Consider the following 22,034-nt stretch of genomic DNA (forward strand, 5'->3'; position numbering starts at 1 on the left):
GGTATTTACGTTGTGTTTTCCCCTATCCCAGTTATGTGAGAAGCTAGTCACGCAATAATTGATACCAACACAAATGAATATTTACCTTGTATGAAGATTTTTGTTTATGTTGAATTGACAATATTACAATATGTTACTTTTGTGGTCACTAATCGTTGTTTCAGTGGCAGCGTAGCAGTTCAAAGCGGGCTGTTGCTTCAACGCTATTGAAATTTATAGTGTTCTGGCAGGAAAGCAAAGCATGATGCTCTGGGAATTAAAAACTCCTCGGGGCCTTTTACACGATATCGAAATGAGTTTTGTTTAATAAAGAGTTCATCCCGGTTGCCACATGATACCAGAGTAAAATTATTCGAAACGAGTCATTTCTGAATGAGTTTATTGAGGTTTTCATTCCAGAACGAAACACTTATTTTGGACGACCTTTTGTACCTGTATAAAGTAAACGCGGTACGACACTTATATCTGTATGAATCCTCTTTAGGAGCGAGGGAAGCATAGAAAAGGGACGTAAATACTTGTTTTTACTACTTGTTTTTATAATCTAAACTATCTTGCATGTGAACGCGCTATGAAATTCATTTCATTCCTGGATGAAACCCATTTTTGAATAATGTAGGGACGGACCATTAGATATTTGATGCGGGAAGGGGGGGGGGGTGTTTTGCCAATTGCACGATAAGTTTTTTATTCAATTTCCTCACGTTGAACCGACATCCATATTTGTGCAGCTGGCAGTTAGTTTAACTGGACACTTATGACAGGAAGAACAATGAAATATATACACCAATACATGCTGCTGTATGTTGATATGGATTTCAATTTGGTACAGGTGCTGATGTTTGTGGTTTACCAGTATATGTATATCAAACTAACTGTTTTTGCAATCACTTCATGTTTCCATTGTTTTGTGCACAGAATTGATTCGTCTTTGATGCTACCTTTAATTATACTGATAATCTAGACTGGTTGTTTTTCAAATATCATAAAATCCTTGCTGGCTGCCTTCACGTACAAAAAATTTCAAGAAATGTAGAGTAACAAGGAAATCAATTGTTCTGGAACTCAAAATAGCCTGAGATACATGTATAGTGTAGATCGTTTTTTCGAAAGCCCATACTAACTTCTTACTAACCATTCCAGCACGAGTCTTTACTAGGGAATATTGGCCCAAGGTTACGGCAGTATAGAAATGTCATAGTGCCAATATTTCCCAGTACAGCTCAAGAAAGCAAGGTAATGGTCATGCACTAATGTCACACACTAATCTAGTGTATTGTGAATTTTCTGGCTTCCAAGTAAAAACATAGGCATGCGTAGCATGCAAGAGTTATTTTTTTTGACCGGGTGGGATTAGATGGGACACTTTGTGTACCTAATGTTTTCATTTTTGTAACAGAAAAAGAGCATAACTTTACAAAAGATCGAAAATATTGCATTACTTCACCTTAAGAGAAGAGAAGAGAAAGAGAGAAAAGACGTAATTTAGCTGAACTCACACAGGTATCTTGTGATCTATTTTCTCTACTGTCAAAATACTTCTAAGCAAAAATAAAATGGATTGGTGCCACGTTTTAATGTTTTCTCCTTCGCAGCAGTTGTTTGGTCTCGTCACACAACGCCATCTATTCCCCGACGGAGAGAGAGCGCTTAGCGTGATGAGACCAAATAATAGTTGCGAAAGAGACCACGCTTACTGCCGTTCCTCTAACAGAGAGAAAATCAAAATTATTCGTCTGCGGTTAGATGCCTGAAAAATATAATTCCATGTAATTTTACTGCGAAAAGCAAACTGAAACTCTGTTGTATCTCCAATAGACTCTAACCAAGGATATATTGCGATCTCGACCAAATGAAGATACATTTCACGAGAGAAAAGGATAATATTTGAGAGAGGGCTCCTTGATTGGTTGTTGCCTATCTGGACTTTGCCCACTTTGTGTGAAATACCTTATAAAATGCAGGTTGTTTACAAGGAATAAACACGCGATTTGATTAAGTCCAAGGTAGTTAAAAGCCGAGTTTATTCGTAGAAAAAGTTAAAACGCAGGATAATTCCGTTAAAAGTTCACTATCAGTAGCATTTAGTGTAAATTTTTTCCAGTGGGGTTTGTTGAAGTCCTAAATGTAATAACTGTCCTAAATGTAATAAATTCCTAAATGTAATAACATTTGGTCCTAAATGTAATAAAGCCCTAAATGTGATAACGTTCGGTCCTAAATGTGATAAGGCTCCTATGCAATCGTTTAACTGCGCTAACAGTGAGATGTGAAAGTGACAGCTGTTGCACCAAAGAATCCTCTGACCAATATTCACGGCATATTGCGGGCTCACTGATATTAATCAGCGTCTTCTTATTTGCTAAAGATGTTGGTTGAGAAGCATTGGTTACAAAACCTTATACTGATACTGATGTACTTTTGGCATCAAATTGACGGACGCAAAAGCAATGAGAACGCTGACCAGTGGCTCTCTTTATATCATTGGCTCAGACTCTTAAGTGCAACAGATTTTGACGATATACTTCTGTCATCAGTGCTGAAGTTTACACTTCATGAACCGAATTACAAGGAAAAGGAAGTCCACCGACTTATACGTTAGACAAATTCCGGGCAAATTGAACCATTGAGCTACAACATTTAACACGATGGTCAGTTGATGGTCTAATGAACCCTTCATTTTTTTCCTTTAGCCCCTTAAGACGGGTGCATCAGTTCCCGAACCGAAATATTGGGAAAACATATATTTTAAAGTTGATCTGGTGTTTATATTTCATTTTTTGTCTTCATCTCTTCTCCCCACCGTGAGGGGAGAAAATGAATAGATAAATAAATGAATGAAAAAAAAGAAAGCTCAACAGTTTCCACTTATAGTCATATGGTACATGAACTGATTACTGAGGTGGAGTAAATCCATAGGGGGCTAGAAATGCAATATCCCAGGTGCAAAATTGAATAAATCAGGATAGTCATCCAAAAAAATGAACTCAAATGCATCATTAAAATCAATTGACACTAAATATCATTGATGTGCAAAATTTCAGGAACGCTTCTGATAATAATTTTCTTTTGGATAAACATGTGACATAGCGAAATCATTCAAACTGCTCTAAAATGGTGCATCACTACTAAAGACTTTAACACGAACGATAACATCAACAATAGCATGCCAGTTCATCATCAGTTGTAGTCAATTTTTTTTTATTTTTCTTTTTTTTTTATTTTTCTTAATGATTACGTACAAATCGATTCCATCCTATTGAGCTTCCAGCCAAGCACTAGCCCACTTTGGGCTGGAAATGATTTTCAACTCGATCAATAAACCGCTCAAAGGACCATACTTCGACTGCTGATATTTCTTATGTCTAGCAAGTAAAAAGACGTTGATTGATATCAGCGAGCCCCTTAATGTGACATATATACTGGTCAGCGGTTTTTTGATGCAACAGTTGTCACTTCAACATCTCAATGTGGATGTCCGCTATAACAAAAATGCACCGAAGGAGTTAAACGATTGCATTGGAGGCTTATTACGTTTAGGACTAAATGTTATTACATTTAGGACCAAATGTTATTACATTTAGGACTTTATTACGTTTAGGACAGTTATTACATTTAGGCCTTCAACAGGGTTGGATATTGCGGTTAGAATGCGTGATTAAATGCAAATTGTTTACAAGGAAATGACACGTAATGGAGCGAAGTCTAATTTGGCAAAATTAGCAAGAACTTTGAAGATCCTTGAAGATCCTGGCAAGAAAATGAAAGATCCTTGAAGATCTTAGCAAGAAAATGAAAGATCCTTGAAGATCTTAAGAAGAATTTTGAAGATCTTTAAAGGTTCTCATAAAGATCTTGTAGGAACTTTAAAGATCCTTCAAAGATTTTCACCAGGGATGTCACAACAAGGCGAAAAATATAGAAAAGGCTCGCCGCATCGGCAATTTTTTTTCGTTGTTTTCGTAGCCACTTTGGAAATTTGGCAAGGTATTTTATGGTAGGTAATTCAAATGTGATTTATTATTGTGTACACGCAAATACGCTTGTCATAAAATCAGCTGTCCATTGTTTGCAACTCTGCACAATTATCATGATAATATGCGAAACTTTGTTCGACGATTTCCGCTTGCTGACAAGTCTTTCCACTTGATACAATTTTACCCCAGGTTTATATTTCCTTTTGCCTTTAGAAGCAATAATAATCTACACGATCTTTACTTCTTACCGATCGCGCCATGTTGTTTTTGAAACCTAACACCTTCGGGCATGCTCCGTAGAACTTTGAGTACACCACAGTCAGGAGGTATGGCACTAACGTAATGACTCGGATTAATACTAATGTTTTCTTTCTTTCATATTGGACTATTTCCTTCTGCCATTTCAAACTAAACTAACAGATAAATATTCGCCACCCAGAATGCCTTCAATGAAAATCACGAACGGGTAGCACGTAGTGCACTCATGATTTTATGTGGAACAAGCAAATGCAATTAGGCAATCTCATTTCAAATTTTCGTTAAATTTCCGACTCGAGTTATGACGAAAAAGAACGAGGAGCATGTGGTTCACTCGTTAATTTATGTAGGACAAAAAATAGGGCAAAGAAGACGATCGATTATTCCAAAATCTATGTGCGAGCTGAATTTCAGCTTTTTTTCATTTTCTACAGGTGTGCTGATAAATATTCAGTTACGCTGTGTTCTTAATTTAACCTACATTTTTCAAAAGAAGTCAAATGATGTGTTAGAGAATTCGTATTTTGATTTGTCGCCTTAAATTTTTCTCTGACTGAAAATACCTGCCAAGTTTTGTATCATTTAATAAGCAAGGAGCGTTTTACATCTCCCCTCGAAACATGTGTTTGTGACAACTGCTTCCTCTTTCAATTTCTATAATGCGAAAAGGATGTAACACGTAGACGGTAGTTTATAATCAAAATAAAAAGGAAAAAGGCTTCAGATTATCTCGTAACACTCAGTTTTCTCAGTTCTCACTAAATATACTTCTAAGAAAATAGACTAAGCAGGGACACAGCACTTTAGATCGATAACATTTTCATAACTTGCTCTTGTCTGCGATCATATGGTCTAGTGTGTTGTTGCCGGCTCACTTTGCTGAAAGACCTATATGAAACCAGGACCCCACGCCTCATACCGGATTGTCTATATTTTACAATGTAATAAGTTTTTCTTTGTTAATACAAACTGGCAATGTTACTGATGGAACACTGCGAGTGGGTGAGACAAAAATCCACTTGGTCTAATTAATTATTTCAGAGCTTACCTTAAAACGACGTTTCGTCAGCGATGCAGCGTTGAATTCGTCCTTAAGAACCTGTTAAATTTGTAAAATTTTGCAAGACCGAAGATATTTTGATGAGTTCTTCAGAAGGTGACTTATAACACGAACGGTGTCGAGAGGGTACTCTTTTCCTAGTGATCTCACGACGTAGGAATATTTTGATTTTACCCCTCTGAAATTTAGCTCGTGATAACTTAGAAGCAACGCTTCGAGCTGGGGATGGCAAGCGTTAAAAATTTCTCGCTGCCACCAAAGATGTTTACTCGACCGCGACAGGATGCAAATGACTCACTTTTTGTTTTACGACCATACTGATGTTTTTACCATTGCGTGACATTCTCAGGAAAACCAAAAGTTGATGATACATTGTTAACTTTCCCGAGGAAATGAGTCATGAATAGTGAATAATACCCGGGCGCGCGTAGATGCGAATTTGGTTGGTGGAATACAATTCAAGCACGTAAAAAATTGACTAATGTTCATGTAGTGCAATGACTGGGTATGTTCTAACGGACTTCGGACGCTGTTTTAATGGTTCGTGATGGGATGTAAGTTGTTAGGCATGTAACAAAAAAAGAGCATGACTTTCAGACGGACGAAAATATCGCGTTACTTCACCTTGAGAGAAAAAAAAACTTAACTTATTTGAATTCAAACCACAGGCAGCCCAAGCTCCAGCTGTGAGATGATCATCTTGCGAAATAAGATTCAAGGTGATTTTTTCGGATTTTCTTCATCTGGCGGTGACATACCTGAGTATTTTTAGGAGCTGTGCCGTATTTTGACTTCCCCCACAGGCTCGTCGAATTCAAACAAGGAGTGAAAATACTAGGCAATACTACACACCAATGAATAGTCTACTAGGTTATTTATGATCCATCTGCTTTTTTTTCTGCCAAGTCTTTCTGCTCATTTCTCATAAGGCGGGAAAAGCAAAGTGGATAGAGAAGCGCAGCGTGCGCAGCCTACCGGTCAAACAGATTTTTTTACAGAACAAAATAACCAACTGTACACATGTGGTATATACATATATTCGCGTTATTTGAACTCTACCTTGTGCAGTTGGATTATAAAATCAAATTATCTCGTTGTACCCCTCACCGATGCAGCACCACAATTTCCTTAGAAACTAAACCCATTTATTCATACGTTGTTAATTACAATGCCTGCAGCTGGTGCGAGGCCAAAAGCAACCAAAATATTCTTAATAGACTGCGCTTGGAGTAGAAATCTCCCAAAAACTCAGCATACTTCATATACACATACCTTAACATTACTGACATACTTCTCGAGCGCTTCACATAACATTATTCTCTCACTTTCATACGATTTAATTAGCTATACTTTATGTAATTACTTTTATTATTTTGACATTTTTTCTCAGTATTTTTACATGTTTCCTTGTTACTCTAAACGCTTAACTTATGAGGTAAGTCTTAGAAACACAATCCACAAGCATTCCTCATGTTCGAAATGAGAGAAAACGAGTAGCTCCTAGGACGAGAGTGGGCACCCTGTGATTTTTCTTTCCTTCCAAAGTAATGCGGTTGCAAAGGATGTTCGTATCGTCGTTGAAAAGCCTTTCCCAAAAGAAACTTATTCCCCAACTACGCTCCCTGACACAAATAAAACAATCATCGCTTTTCGGCACAGAGAGAAGTTTATTAAGAATACGAACGAAAAGTAAACAACAGCCAATGATGTGTAAACCTCTCTGCCACCCTATGACATCACGTAAAATCACCGAGAGTGGGAGAGTAGGTGGGAAGAAAAACAAAACAGTACAAGACAAAATATCTGGTGTTCGCTTGAGGTGAAAAATGACATGAAATGAAACACAAAACTCCTGAAGCCTTGGCGTGTGTTGCGTGTGAATTGGTTTAGGAAAACAAACGTCACGACTCACAGAAATAACAGTGTTGATCTTGTGTGCCCGAGTGATTAAGGCACTAGGTTCCAGGTTAAAGTCCTTTACCCTGCAACTTACTGGATTTGTTCTCGATTGCTCGAGCTCAACTCCTCGGCTGCACTTTGTCTATAGCCGATTGGTTTGCCTCCGGCCAATTGAGATTTTTAAACTCTACGTTTACCTGCATTGTTTATTGACAATTTGTGCCAGTGGACAAGAAGAGCCACCTCGTAGAATGTTTTACGGATCAGGTAAAATGAACCATGATATCCAAAGTGAAATACTTTCTAGAAACCTTTCCAGTTTTTGGAAGCTACGTACTCACTCCCAGCATCTGAAAATGGATGTTCATAACTGCTGCCCTACATATATTTCCATGTTTTTTGATATCGACAATTTGTTGGGATATCAAAGCTTCAATCCAGCTTTAAAAAAACTGTGTAATGAACTTGTGGCCAAAAATCACTTAATGGTCACTGCTTGTGGTAAAAGGTTTAATATCATCTCTTTTGTATCATTTACAGGTCGATGAGCGAAGCTTACTTTTGGCGAGGAATGTTTGTTAATTTATAGCCAAGTGGTTTCATGCTACGTACGAAGCAGAACTTAGCACTCATATGTTTCTCTCATTTTCATATGTTCGCAAGCAAACTAAGCATCAACGACAAAACAGCTTGCTTGCAGACTTGGTTTTCTTGCGGGAGGACGCGCTCTTTTCATTATTTTTTGGAAAGCTCCCGATGTTTCTCATTCTTCTATCCAGAACCCTTTATTTGCGAGAAGTCTGTGTTAAATTCTCGCGGTCAGTGGTCAGCGCATCGTGGTGGCCAAAGACACCGACAGCCCTACACTGGTTTACCTGCGGAACGACGCACCTCTTTGTTTTTCCTGATAAGTTCCCGATCTTTCTCAGTCTCGTTTCTTGGACTTGTCTGTTGCTTTTGCAATCGCTTTGAGTAAATTAGAGCCTGAGGTAGTCAATGGGCGAACGTTTATTAAAATCTGTCAATAACCTCCTCTCCAGCAGTCTGCGCACTCGGGCAGTTTCCCGCGCTTTCCTGAACCAAAGCAAAGGCGCCTGAAAACGAGGTAGAAGTTACGTATACTTGCTAATCTGTTGATTGGTTTATTATCTCGTCTGTTAGGTAATCACGACGCGCGAAAATTACAACCCGTCGTTATAACTTTGCGTTGGTTGGAGTTAGGCGCTTCATAAGTCATTCGGAGGAAAATTCAAGAAAGTGATGGAAGCAATCAAAGAGATGAGCCCTGTAAAGGTGAGTACTATTCGTTGTTAATTTTTTTGTACTTAGGGTGGTTAAAATAAGCTCCTAGCTATATTTCGTCGGACACATTCGGAATTTGTCGTGTGCCAGGCCTTTGGGCTCCTGCATACATAAAGTTGAGTTGTCTTTATATTAGAAGAAAAAGGAGAATTCATATGTGTTGGAAGAGGAAGCCAAGAGACTAAGCGTAGGAAATGAAGGACCAGATGTAAACGCAAGGAAATTTGACGCCAAAAATAAATAACTGAATAATGGGAAAGGGTTAGCTAAAAGTAATATTAAAGCGGAAATAATATATAATAATATATAATAGATAAAATCAACATTTTGCGCGGTGTTTGTAATGTTACTTTTGCGATCACTTAGCTTCTCCTTGAACAAATTCTATGCATCACGCAAGTGTTTTCACTACTGTTTTTCGATTGGACTCATATCCCCAAAACTCAAGTGAAAAGTAACACTGAAATGAACGCGGAGCATGGAAAAAAAAACGGAGCTGGGAACCAAAAAAACTCCAAAGGGCGGGTACCAAAGCAAGCGCAAGGAAATCCTATTCTTAATTATTGACAGCTACCGCTAACTAATAAACATAAAAGTCTGCCAAATCAAGATGCGCAGAATGAAGAACAATGAGAATTCGGAAAGATTTTGTTGCGGCAAGTGGATCTTTTCACGCGTGAAATGAGAATAAAATGCGCGCGCTTCATTCAGGAGCAAAGTTATCAAGAATCTCAGACTGTAGCAGGTGGAAAGGATACTAGGTAGGTGCGGACAAGGGATAGGCACGAAACGAAATATTTTCAAGACAACATAGCACTATGGAAAACATTGCAAGATGGAATATCTAAACAAGAAGGCTTTTTCCTATTCGTGCAATAGTGCGGTATTTTTGCGCGCGCTTACAGGCTGGAGACTTATTTACTAGCGAGGTTCCGTTTATACTGAATTGCTAATCTCATTCGTTATTCTTTTTGTTTGAAATAACTTTTTCAATTTTTGGGGATGATCGCCAGCCTTGGCTTAAAAGGAATCTTCCCAAGAAAAGTGTCAGGGCACGGTGTGGACCCTGGTTACGAGTCAAAACACTGTCTTTACAGGGGAGGGGCAGGGAGTAAATTTAAGGCTAAAACATGGCGAACTTCTCTAACGATCCCAATCGATCGTCTGGCAGACGTTATGAAAGGAGGGTATTAGAGAGTATTGGACAGAGTATCTCTGTCCAAAAACGTGAAGGAGAGCTCTAAGTGATCGATAGAGAGGAGAGAAATCTTCAGCTGCTCGTTCATTTTCTTCAAACGTTCACTTTAGTATGGCGGCCGTTTCTTTGTCGCATTGCTGGACACTCAATTTATATGGTGAGGGTCTCTTTATCGTAGAAATGCGATAATCTATCTTTTCAAGAAAGAGCGCAGTTGGATTATTTTACACATTGCAATGGCGCACGTTTTAGCTTATTTTCAACATTTCCCAATTGGAAACTAACTAACCTTGTCTAAAGTGCACTAGATTCTCCTTATTTTCAAACCCTGTTTATCAAATCTCTTTGAGTCCACTATGCATGAACCTATAAGGATTTACCAGCTTTTGGTTTACCAGTCTGTATATTGTGACAGAACTCTAAAGAATTAAGATTTAGTGTGTATATCATACATGAACAACTTGAACCTCTAAAGGAATCAAGACCAGGGTAATAGTTTCTAGTTTACTTTTCTAAAGTGTCTTTTCTCCTTTTAAATACGTAAAAAACATTTAACTTTTTTCATTTTAAACTTGATGCATTAGCTGCCTTAAAGCAAGGAGCCTATTAAGTACCAGGTTCTTGAGTTTAAATATAGAATTATGTCTACACTGGCTGGCTTCAAATGGGGTTTCAAATAAGTGTAGTGCATGCTGTGCTTCAGGAACAATTTGTATCAAAAGAATCAATCATAACTTTTAAATACCTTTTTAAGTTAATCATTGTCAGTAATATTATAACAGCAAATGGGAAGTTTATTTATACTTTTCTCTTTCACAGTTTTTCTGCTAAGAAATAATTATAACGATGTATTACTTTCAGAATGCTACTCCCAGTTCTAGAGAGTCAATAAAAATCAGTGAACAGCAGCTTGACCTTTACATTGGAAGCGTAATAGAAGCAGCCACATCAAGCCTGCGGGACGTTGTTGTAAGGGTATCAAGCAGGGTAAACAGTCAGAGAGAGATTTTGGTAATAGAAGTGCATCATCTTTAAATGTGTTTGGAATCTTGACATCATCCTATAGTGAAGTGACACCAAGTTAGAGTCTTACTGCAGTCTGTGAGCCTGAGGGAGGAACTCCAGTCCATGTCCCCAGTCAAGAAGGTAATTACTGCTGTTTCATGAGTATGCTCTATTGTAATAAGTTCAGCCATGGTTTCCATTAGCCTTTTGTATCCTCAATGGACTATTATCCCAATCTGTTCTTACTTAGGATAGTTAGCTTTTTGTCTTAATGCAGTCTTTGAGCCTGGAGGAGGGACTCCAATTCCAGCTCAGAAATACAAGGCCTCCCCAGCAATTGATGCCCCCAGTCAAGAAGGTAATTACTGCTGTTTAATGAGTATGTTCTATTGCAAGTAGTTCAGCCAAGGGCTCCGGTTAGCCTTTTGTATATTCCAGTTGGAATATTCTCTCAATCTGTTATTACTTAGGATAGTTAACTTTTGTAAAATTTGCCAGTGTTTTAACTCTTTAACTTAAATATCTGAATGTTAATTCTCCCCATTAGCTGCTACACATTTCCTTGTAAATTAGTTATGAGTATTTGATTAGATCAAGGTAAAAAGTTCTACCAGATAAGTTTGAGAATTCTCACTACCTGTTTGCCAGATGATGTGTGAATATTACAGGAAGAAGGAACATGTTAAATAGGGTTAAGCTGAAGAAAGAGTCATTTGCAATTATTATGCATTTGTAGACTGAGTACATGTATAAACCTCGCCATGAGTGAAATATAGTTGATGTTTTATCATGGGGAATAATCAAGGAATTTTCTGTGAATGTTTACATATCTAATAAACATAAAAATAAACATTCAAATTGTCAACCATTTGACCTCTTCATATAGTGCTTGTTCAGGAAAGCTCTGACCCCCCTGTTGATCAACCTCCCCAGTCCCCATCATCACCTGAGCCCAGTGGAAAGAAGATTGGAAGTAGAAAGTTCAACTTGCATTTGGTATAAAAGAACCTTTGATTTATTTAATTTTGTATATTCATTCATTAAAATTTATTGATTTTATTTTTACCTTCATTTGCCAAATGATGATGTAGGAGTGTCCTTTGGCAAGTGGTGGCTGTTGATTTTCCTTGGGATAACCTAAATTATCAGTGGGCTCATTAACAGTCATCCTAGGCTTATGAGAAGGAAAATGTTTACTATAGAATAAGTAATGTAGACAGTTAACCTGTTTAAAAATCAAGACAGTGGTTAAGAAGTTCAATCAACATGGGCTGATCATTGATTAATGATTGAATGATTTTATTCTTGATTAGAAATCCTGATGGTTCAAATGGCCACGAAAGTCTTCAGCGGTTAGGCCAACAACAGAGGACATTGAGAAAGGTAAATTGTAATGTAACTATCTTTGTGGTGAAAAATTTAAGGCCGCAATAACATTCTATCATGCTCAGGGTTTTACTGACAGTAAGCTCTTGTATCTGATGAGTATTTTCCTATGAATGATAGATAAAATACCTAAAGGTGAAAGGTTTTTTTTATGTTAACCATTTTGTATTACATGAGATTTCAACTGCAAGGTGTGTGAAAAGTTGTGTGATTGTCTGGGTTAATTGAGATAATTAATGGATAATTAATTTAAGGATTTCCTCTGATGAATTAACTACAATTGAATTAAAAGGAAATGTCACTATTTAACCAAAATTTTTCAAACCATGCAGACTCACAGGTTGAAGTACATTGCATTGCTTTGGAGCAATCTCATCTTACTTGTGATGAATATGATGTCAGCTCTTTCTTCACAAAAAGTGGTGAGTGATTGAAATCCCAAGGGCTTGAGTGTTTGGTTCATGTAGTTTAAGAAAATAAGTCTTAAAAGTGGTATGATAATCTTTTCTGAAAGGAGTTTTCAATATTTCTTTATTCAGATCACTGTGATGAATCAGGCAATGATGTTTTCCTTTTGAACGCTGGGAAGGTACCTTTGGTATCAAAACTGTTCCGAAGGTCAAAATCAAAGACGCTTACTGACAATCTCTGCTCCTAAGTGAGAGTATTTCTTTAATTCTATGTTAATGACTAAACTATGTTAATGACTATGTTATCCAAAAAAAAACTTTTTAAGGTGGTAATTATACATGCACATTCTGCTCAGGATATTTGGGATCCAGTTGAAAGTGCAGTGTAGATACTCACATGATGGTTATATACAATTTGACAGTTATTCCCTGTTGTGCAAAATGCATTGAAATTGAGGTAAATGTTTTGTTTCCTGTAATCCAAGATTTTACATCTTGTATTACCAATCATTAACTACATGTGGGTTAATCATCTTTGTTTGATCTCTGAATTCAGAAAATGTAGAAGTCAGTGACAAGATTTTTCCTGATGTACTCAGTACATCAAGAAAATCTTGTCACAGACAACTTCACAGTAACTGTGACAACTGTTGTTATTCATGTAAAGGAAGATGGTGCAAAGCTTTATTCATTATAACTATAATGTGGGTTAATTATCTTTGTTTGATCTCTGAAGTTCAGAAATGTAGAAGAGTACATCAAGAAAACTCTTGTCACTGACAAATTCACAGTCGTTATCCATGGAGAGGATGATGGTGCAAAGCTTTGTTCAATTCAATTGGTAAAGAAATTTTACAAACTATTAAAAAATAGGTAAGAGAAGTTTGTTCTGATGGAAACATAATTATACCTACTTCAAATATTTGCAACCAAATCAACAAAGTCAGAAGTCAGATGATAAATTTGGTGAATCATACTGGTACTGGTAAAAAGCACCCTATGATGTTGATAACTTTGTACATCAGTGGATGTATTACAATTATTTTGCTGATAGAGTACAGAATATGGTTTTATCTGACAGATTTTAGTGAATAAATGATATAAATTAAACTGTGATTGAACTTTTGCATCATTTTTAAGGCCAAATTCTCCCTGAAAGCTGTCTTCAAGCTTGCCAAACCATTCATCCTGTGAGTATAAGAAACAAATAGTTTATTTTATAAACATATTTTTTGAAAAATATGATACTGCTTGAGTTTTGATATTCTTGTAAAATTAAAAGTAAGTGGATTTAATAAAAGTGATTTTACCGCACTTAATTGGTTTGAGTTCATAAAACTAAGGCCATTGACATTAAGAAATGCAATCAGAAAAAAACCTGAGAAAGTTAGAAAGAGATTATCAGGTTTTATTAACTGAGTTGATAATGTGACTTGGCCACTGTAAAGAATTTCTAGAGCTGATGTTTCAAGTGTTAGTCCTTCATAAGAGCATGACTGTGAACTGCCTATAGAAGGGTTAAATGAGATTGAACATGTTGTAATAAATACATGTGAATGGCTGACAGGCTCAAATTTCCATAGAGTATATGTTAAGATTTTATGAATGTGAAAAATATTTTTGGTATTAGACAATTGAAGTTTGTGTTTTCAAGTAACAGCAAGATTAAAAAGAAATTTTCATTGAAAAACATCTGTCAAAAATGGGAAGTTATTAAGTTTTACCATAGTGCATGTCATTTGCTGACAGTGTTCATCTTTTTCTAGGAACAATGTGAAGCAAAAGATTTCCATGGTAAATGATGTTGGTGAACTTGTTTTGTTCCACAGTGAGTACTTCATTAAAAACTGTATGAAGTATGTGCTAGAAAAGAATATGAATGCATTTGTTTAGCATTTTCAAATATTGGAATGGCATAGCAATGAAGGTAATAACTTTGATGTTGTGATGTACTGGATTGCATTACATTCTGTGACATTTAATTAGTGGGTACAAATTATGACAAGTGTAATTGAAAGTTAAAGTGAAGGAGAAGTGTAAACAATTTTAGATTCAAAACTCCTTGAAAAGCTTATTGTTATATTATTAGCATTTAATGTGTTAAATTATGAGTGTTTTTCAGTTGATTTCCCTTTTGTTTTGTTTTAGGTATTCTGGACACAATTCTGTATTATATATAGAATTGTGTCTGGAATACCTAAAGCATGCTAGTTTCTACAGATACCATGTTGGGGTTAGGGGGGAAATTGTTTCATATTGTCTTTTCTTTGTTTATATTTTGTAAACAGAGATTCAAGTTCTGTCAGATTTTTCTATACTTCAATACACCATGTCAGGGATGGGGGGGGGGGGGATTTTTCTTATTGTCTTTTCATTCTGCATACCAATGTTGCATGCCGCCCATGGCAGATAAGTTGTCAAGCTGTTGCACAGTGATTGACATATGAAGTACTTTAGAGATTATAGGTTTCTCAGTGTCCTTGTTTGGCCTACAGAATAACAACATCATGTCAGTTTTACCCAATTTCTTCCAGCTATGTCTCTGTTGTGATCATTAGGAAGCACTTAAAAGCAAGAGCACTGAAGATACATGGTAGGGGATCTCTGAGGATTTTCAAATTGTAGGGGCTTTTAATAGGATTTTCAAATTTAATAGTATCTTCAAAAGAATAAGTCATGACTAAGTTTTAGTCCTTTTAACATGGAGGAGTGCATAATGTTACCGCCATCAAGATCAATTGTGTCTCCTAGTGTTACATCAAAAACTGGCTGCAAAGAACATTGCATGCTTTTTTTTAACAGAGATCCTTGAGGATCTCCTTATGAAGAGAAGCATAAAAACAGCTCTCTATAGTATTCATCATTTTATTTAGTAATGAATATGACACCAGCCAATGACTGTGCATCATGCACACTGTTATATAGCTATTCATTATAACAAGCTAGGCATATTTTTTTCATTTTTGTAAACTGAAAAATATATATTTACTAATTATTTGTAAAAAAAGAGGTGATTATCACCAAAGCAGACTGTTAAACATGCTTACGGTATATCTCTCAATTTTTGTAAACATAACATAATCATGAAGGGTCCAATTAAAATGCAAGATAATTACTTCAAATTTTGCCAGACTTCTTTCAAAGATGTATATTCTCTGACCTTGAGGAAATCTTTACATCCCTGACTTTTCCCAGAACTTGCAGCAACCATGAACCATGCTTCTGGTATAAAACTATTGGTGGAATTAGTTCCCACTGACCCCAAGTATTTCCTGTGTTATTCCCTGTATGTAGCACACAAGAACACATGAAACACCTTCTGCAGTCGCCGTCAAATAAAATCAGCAGTGTTTTCAAATCAAATATGCACCAGGGAAATCCAAAATGGCGGCGAAGTTTAAGAAGAAGATCTGCAAAATAATTAAGGCATTTCAGTGTCATTAGCCTCCGATATCCATCGTGTTTTATTTTGTTTGTGTCTCCAAGATGAAGACAAGATTTACCACTGTTGATCCTTACGCAGTGATCACAGAGCTGTTTCATTCACTAGTTTGTCAAATCCTTTTAGCTTTAAGACAAAAATGCAAGAGTTTTTACTTAAATAAACACTGTATTGGCAAAGATGCACATTCACAGCAGTTATTGTTTTTTAAATACTGTTGTAAGTAAGGTGGCTCTACCCCATAAGCCCAGTGGCTTCCTGATATACGTGATGAATGAGGAAAGTTTTCTTACAGGTTTGAGTGAAGGTAAGTCCTGATCCTTACCTCTTTTTAAAACAGCTAGATAGTGACTGAACATATCTGACACCACTTGACCTTGCTCATCGAGCTTAGGGAACTAAAATACTCATGCTGAAATTTTGCTTTGCATTCCACTTTGAGCTCTTAATTCATCCAGCTCAAAATAATATTCTCATCATAATTAATGGAAAGTAACGGCATAGCAGTTAAGAGCTGGATTCAAATGTACATCAAGTTGGTCTCGACTTCTTAATTAAAGTCAATTGAGACAAGATTGAAATTCATTTAACCTTAGAGCGTTGAATTCTTTTATTATTATTATTATTATTATTATTATTATAGCACAGCTACATGTATCATATCTAACCTCTCATAACTGCCTCAAGGAAAGTTGGAGTTAACTCAATGGCTGCTTCTGCATCCCTTAGTGAATATACTGGTGATTTCCTGTTATTGAAATAAATATCTCTGATCAGCCATACACGTAGCATTTTAACCAACCACCATTACAACAATTTTAGGAAAAACTTGTGATGCTCATTGATATCTGGGGTAAGAGGTTACTTCTTTGTATGTTTAAGAGGCCAAGACAAGGCCTACATTCAAAATCATCACCTTTTTCAGAAAACTACTATTAACAGCCCAATAGCTTCAAAAGAGAAAAAAATGCATATTAAAGCTCTCATCATCTTACCAAGTTTAAAATGTGCAATAGCCCTGTTGTTTTACAGTTTGACCTTCAGTTCTTTCTTATTGCAGTTCATTTTAATCCCTTTGGTGTAAAAATGAATAGCATTGATGAAATCTCCTTTCTTGAAGGCCTCATTACCTTTATTCCTATAAACATCAGCTGTGGCTGCAAAGAAAAAGTTTAATAAAAGTCTGTGGTTGTAGTTAATAATTATTAGTGAATATAAGCAGAACTGCCAAGATCTGGAGATTCAAGATCTGCAGATTTTTCCTTTAGCACCAGATGCCACTTTTGCATCTGCCTGACTTAACCTATCCCCTGAAAAGCTTAGATAATGTGTGCAGTCCCCCCCCCCTCCCCCCTTCACAGGAAAGACCCCTCTCAGTAAATTCATGGGAGATTTTTTGGTTGAAAGTTCAACCAATCAGACTCAGTTACTGTTGTGGTGGTTGTTTAGAAGAAAGTGTGATCCCTACTTGAGGGAGAAAATGTTAACTGAGAAATGCGAAATAAAAGTATTTACCTTGCATTCAAAAATCTGATACAACCATGTGTTCTTACCTCTGTCGAGGAAATGGAATGCACGTTTGACTGCTTTACGACCTTGCTTCCTCAATCCATCATGGAAGTGTTTTTAAAAAAAGTCACTAAGACTGAGAAAGTACCAAGAGAGAGTCGACAGCTTCGTTATAGAACGAAGAATCTTAATTGCGCGTTTTAAAAACAAAAGGGGGAGTCCCCTAGTCCATAACTCTGTGCAAGCTTAAAACCGGAAGTGCGTGACTTTTGTCACGAAGCACCTCCATTCCTGCGAGTTCTCACGCGGTCTCGCTCTCTGCCGATATAGAGTCACGCACTCGTTCAAAAAAGCAAATTCTAACTAAATTCTTATTGAAGGAGTTGTCCTTGTATCAGGACCTCTTTCACTCATCTTTGACTCGGTAGTTAGTGGTCACGCAAACAATGTCTACCGTGAACAATGTCGCAAGAGCTCTTGTTGACAGGTTGACTGTGAAATTCGCAGGAGAAATCGCGCAGGACTCTGATGGTTATGATCTATTCAAGCTCTTTGAGGACCTCTTCTTGACTGAGAATGAGAGGACGAACATGTTCAGAGAAGGTATTCAGTCTGATGATCTTTCGAAGATCAGATGCTATGCGGAAGATATGAAGAAATCAGGAGATGTAAAGGAGAATAAGTTTATTGATGTCTATCAGAACAAATGTAGGATTCCATTGAATCAGAAGATTCTGAAAGATCATGGAGTCTTTTTGACCTATTAATGAGATAACTTCTTATTTACAAAGACATAATTTTGACAGAAGAACAAATGAAGGCACGCCACGACTTCTTTGCGATGGCGTGACAAGAGGATCGTTCAAGTTGATATTATTCACATCCTCTTCAGAACTCACAAATGAGACATTCTGAAGAGGGTGTGAGGATTATTCACAGGTGAATAATTTAAGTTGTCTTTGAAATCAAGGTTGTCTCCAAAATGTGCTAGAACTGTTCTTTAAATCAAGGTTGATTTCAAGGTTAAATTCGTGAGTTGCCTTAAAAATCAAGATGGATATTAAAATGCGCCAGAACCCCCATTTTTATCCTACTCAATGCAAAAATGGAAAAATGGAACCCATTTTTTAATTTTTATAATGGTACATGTTTTTGGTTAATCTTTCTAGGACTAGGTTATATACAAAGTTAAAAATTTTATTTGATTCTTATGCTACTTTCCCTTTAGTTTGAGTTCACATATTTGATTTACTCAATCAGTTGATAATTGATTCCTAGGAAGTGACTCAAACTAAGGTTTGAAGTTCACCAAGAATAAGATTTACTTATGCCATCTCTTAAGTTACATTATTATTACATGTATTATGGCACTTGAAGTTGAGTTATACTTGACGAATGAGGAAAGTCCTCTTACAGTTTTGAGTTAAGTTAAATCCTTACTTTTGACTGTTCTATAACCTTTTTTTACAACCTTGCCAACTCAGTTCGTTCTGGGAATGTCTCAAAGGAACTCATTAAGATTAGTAAGGTCCAAATAAAATTAACAGAAGCGTTATCGAACGCGAAATCTCAAGACAACTACCCAAACTACAAACTTGCCGACAGCGTTGCTGCCTAATATTAGGAGTTGTTTTTTCACTGGAAAAACCGAGGCTCAAGCTTGAAGTACATGACACGGAAAAGCGGAAGTGGAGAGCTTCTGCTGTATAGTATGACGAAATTATGGCTTTGTGGTTCAAAATACACACTGCGTCTTTCATGTGTCGCACTGTTCCAACATTAACAATTAAAACAACGTAATAAATTATACAAATTTAGAACATTTAACTAGAAAAAAACAATTTAAAACATTTAGTTCAAACGATATGGAATCGCTGAAAAACTAATCTACATAAGAGGTAAGGCGTAACAACAAGAAGCAGGAATTGTAAAAAAAAAAAAAAAAAGGCAAAACTTTTTGCAATCATTTCAGTGAGCTTGTCAAGTGATCAGAGTAAGCGAAAACGAGTGGCTCTGAGGACGAGAATGAAACTCTCTCGATTTTCGCTGTCTTTCTCACTCCAAAGGTATATGGAAACAAAGAATGTTCCTGTCGTCGACGAAAAACTTTTCCCAAAAGAATTTCATTAACTTAATTCTAAAAGTGGTTGTACCAAAGACCTCCAGCTGTTCGTTTACGGTATCCAAATTCAAATCGAGCGAGTTCTTAGCTCGATCTGTTTTATGCATCTCGCGGATTTCCACACTCAGGGCCAAAAGGGTAGCCATGAGATTGATAAAGGTAACAATGAAAAACAAGAACACTGTCAGTTTAGATATAACAAAAATGTAAATGGGATATTTCTGCTTTCAGGAGTTCAACCTGGTGTAATTTAAAAATCCCACGACCAAAGTTCTCAGAATGTAACTTACCATCAAGCAAACAATTACGACCCAAGATGACAAAGATTTGATACAAATTAGTAGCTTAACATATCAAAACAAGGCGACGGTCAAAAGGATTATTGAAGTCCAAAATGAAGGAACGTATTTGAGCCGATGTAAGATTGCCTTGTAACCGGGGAACTGCGGAACATTCTGAAGGGCAGCTATAGAGATAGCGGTGAAAATACATAGCAAAGCCAGCCACACCATCGTGACATCCTCTGAAAAAGGGAAAGCCGCATCTGTTTTGCACTGATATGCAGTGGATTTGTCCCGGAAGCAAGCAACATCACGAACCATGTACAAAAATGCTCCAACTAGCTGCCATAGCAACAACAAACTGAAAGCCAGTGCTGAGAGTTTTACATGATAGGGATTTCTTTGTCTTTGTCCGTCTGGAAAGAAGTGCCAGTAGCAATCGGCTGATTCCTGTAACATTGGCCGGCGTATCTCAATACAAGTTGTCATGGCACTTTCAACACCACCTGACTAGGATAGGATAAAATTAAGTTGACCTTATACTGAAACAAATATAAGAAAAATATTACAAAGAGTTTCCCATTGATATCAGCTGCACCCCTAAGCGGTCGAAAGACTCCATCACTTTTAACCGAATATACGGTAGTTTTTTTTACCCTAATTCTTATTCTTGAGAACTTAAAAGATTAAAACTGTTATGGTAAATACAGTAACACGCTCTTTAAGTGCCTTCGCCGTAAGCTAAACCATCTTTTACGTATGTGGCACTTGTGATTGGTTTCTTTGATCACCAGACAATCGTGTATGATCAATACAGTTTACCCTGATACTGATATAATTTTTCAGCATACCTTCCATTCGTTCTCCTGCGAATTATCTCTTGACAAACCTTATCACACAGTGATACTCCGCAGCTAAGAGAACCCGTGTTAATCATTAGTTAGCTGTGTTTTCCAATTGTCATTTCAGAGGAAAACTTCAAGATATTTAGACCCTTTTTGAAACTAGATTCCCTTTCTTTTCCAGTCTTTCGAGTTAATGTTCCATGCAAAGCAGTTTCCTTGTTGATTTCTGTACCTTGTTTGAACGGAATTTGATCATATGAATTAACGTTTAAGCGTTTGACGAAAATGAAATACTGTATGCATAAATCAATTGATTGAACAACTTGTCAGTTTAGTCGTTGTCTGAGTCACTGCAAACAGCGAAACTGTCGATATACTTCTTTTCATTTCTGTTTACGGCGAAAATATACATATTTTTCACTGATTTATGATATAATTAAATGAAATATTGAATGTAAAGATCCTTGTTAATCAGTTAAGGTTAGATTAGGAGCAATCCTTTGAATCAACCTCACCTCTTATTATTTTAAACACTGAATTAGATGCGTTTGAACAAGTACGTAACAAAGAGAGCACGCAGTCTCAGTATTAAAAATAAAATGGAATTGGATCATCAGGGTTTAAACCCGTTTATATGTTAATTGGAAACAAAAGAATTAACTAACAATTTCGCTTGAAATACGAAAACACTAATATTATGCCATGTGCATTTCTGACCAGACGAGGAACAGGCTATTTACACTTCGTCAAAGCCATTTTCTCCGTCGATCGCATAGAGAGAAAGAAAAAGAATTACCAAAAGTAATTGAGTGTCATGAAATCAAAGCTGAAGTAATTTCTTCAGCCAATCAGAGAAGAGGAAGTTATCTCAAAGAACCAATATGAATTCAAAGAAGAAAAAAGCAGACTGCAAAAATCGCGGGAACACGCGAGGGTACAAGTCCCGATTGGGTTTAGCGTTGCATCTGATTGGTTGCGAAAGGAGCGAGAGTTTGCTGTACCAATCACAGAGCGTGGCGAAGTAAATCTCGGATTATTTTCGAGGCTCGATCAAAAATTGTGCCAAATGGGATGAGCAGCCGTCTTTCGTCTTTATTAAGAACATTCAGTTGTCATTGCACTTGCAAGTGTGTTTGAGAAAATTAAAAACGCTGGATTGAAATCAAAATTTATTTTTTCACCTTGATATAACTCCAATGTTGTGCGTTTAAGCCATTATCTTCATTTTCTGCAGTTTTGGTGAAACTTTTGCAAGGGTCTGCCTAGGATGATGCTTTAATGACCGCAATTAAAATTAAATCACGTTAGCAATGACCGAAAAATCAGAATGACCAGTAATC

At 36.7% G+C, this 22,034-nt stretch overlaps 2 long non-coding RNA genes and 1 pseudogene across 5 annotated transcripts in view; 1 reads left to right on the top strand and 2 right to left on the bottom strand.

Annotated features, from left to right (window-relative positions):
* LOC149034742 (uncharacterized) overlaps nucleotides 1-22,034 on the bottom strand; it is a 367,942-nt gene that overhangs the window by 38,494 nt on the left and 307,414 nt on the right. For 2 of the 3 annotated variants that reach the window (XR_016183093.1, XR_016183095.1), the window contains exon 4: nucleotides 16,933-17,094. This is a non-coding gene — a long non-coding RNA (uncharacterized LOC149034742). Of the gene's footprint in view, nucleotides 1-16,598; nucleotides 16,686-16,932; nucleotides 17,095-22,034 lie in introns of those variants that run through there. The other variant, XR_016183094.1, reaches the window with a different exon arrangement.
* On the top strand, nucleotides 10,339-13,224 carry LOC149034744 (uncharacterized). Of its 2 annotated transcripts, XR_016183100.1 has the most exons (6): nucleotides 10,339-10,840; nucleotides 10,977-11,057; nucleotides 11,586-11,695; nucleotides 12,013-12,082; nucleotides 12,418-12,507; nucleotides 12,625-13,224. It is a non-coding gene; the product is annotated as an uncharacterized LOC149034744 (long non-coding RNA). The 2 variants fall into 2 exon arrangements; XR_016183099.1 differs by lacking the exons at nucleotides 12,418-12,507; nucleotides 12,625-13,224 and having other exon boundaries at nucleotides 10,341-10,840; nucleotides 12,013-12,094.
* Nucleotides 19,437-20,672, bottom strand: LOC149034745 (uncharacterized; annotated as a pseudogene).

This window comes from Pocillopora damicornis, chromosome 14, assembly GCF_964200805.1.
Source record: "Pocillopora damicornis chromosome 14, jaPocDami1.2, whole genome shotgun sequence".
Classification (NCBI taxonomy): Eukaryota; Metazoa; Cnidaria; class Anthozoa; order Scleractinia; family Pocilloporidae; genus Pocillopora; species Pocillopora damicornis.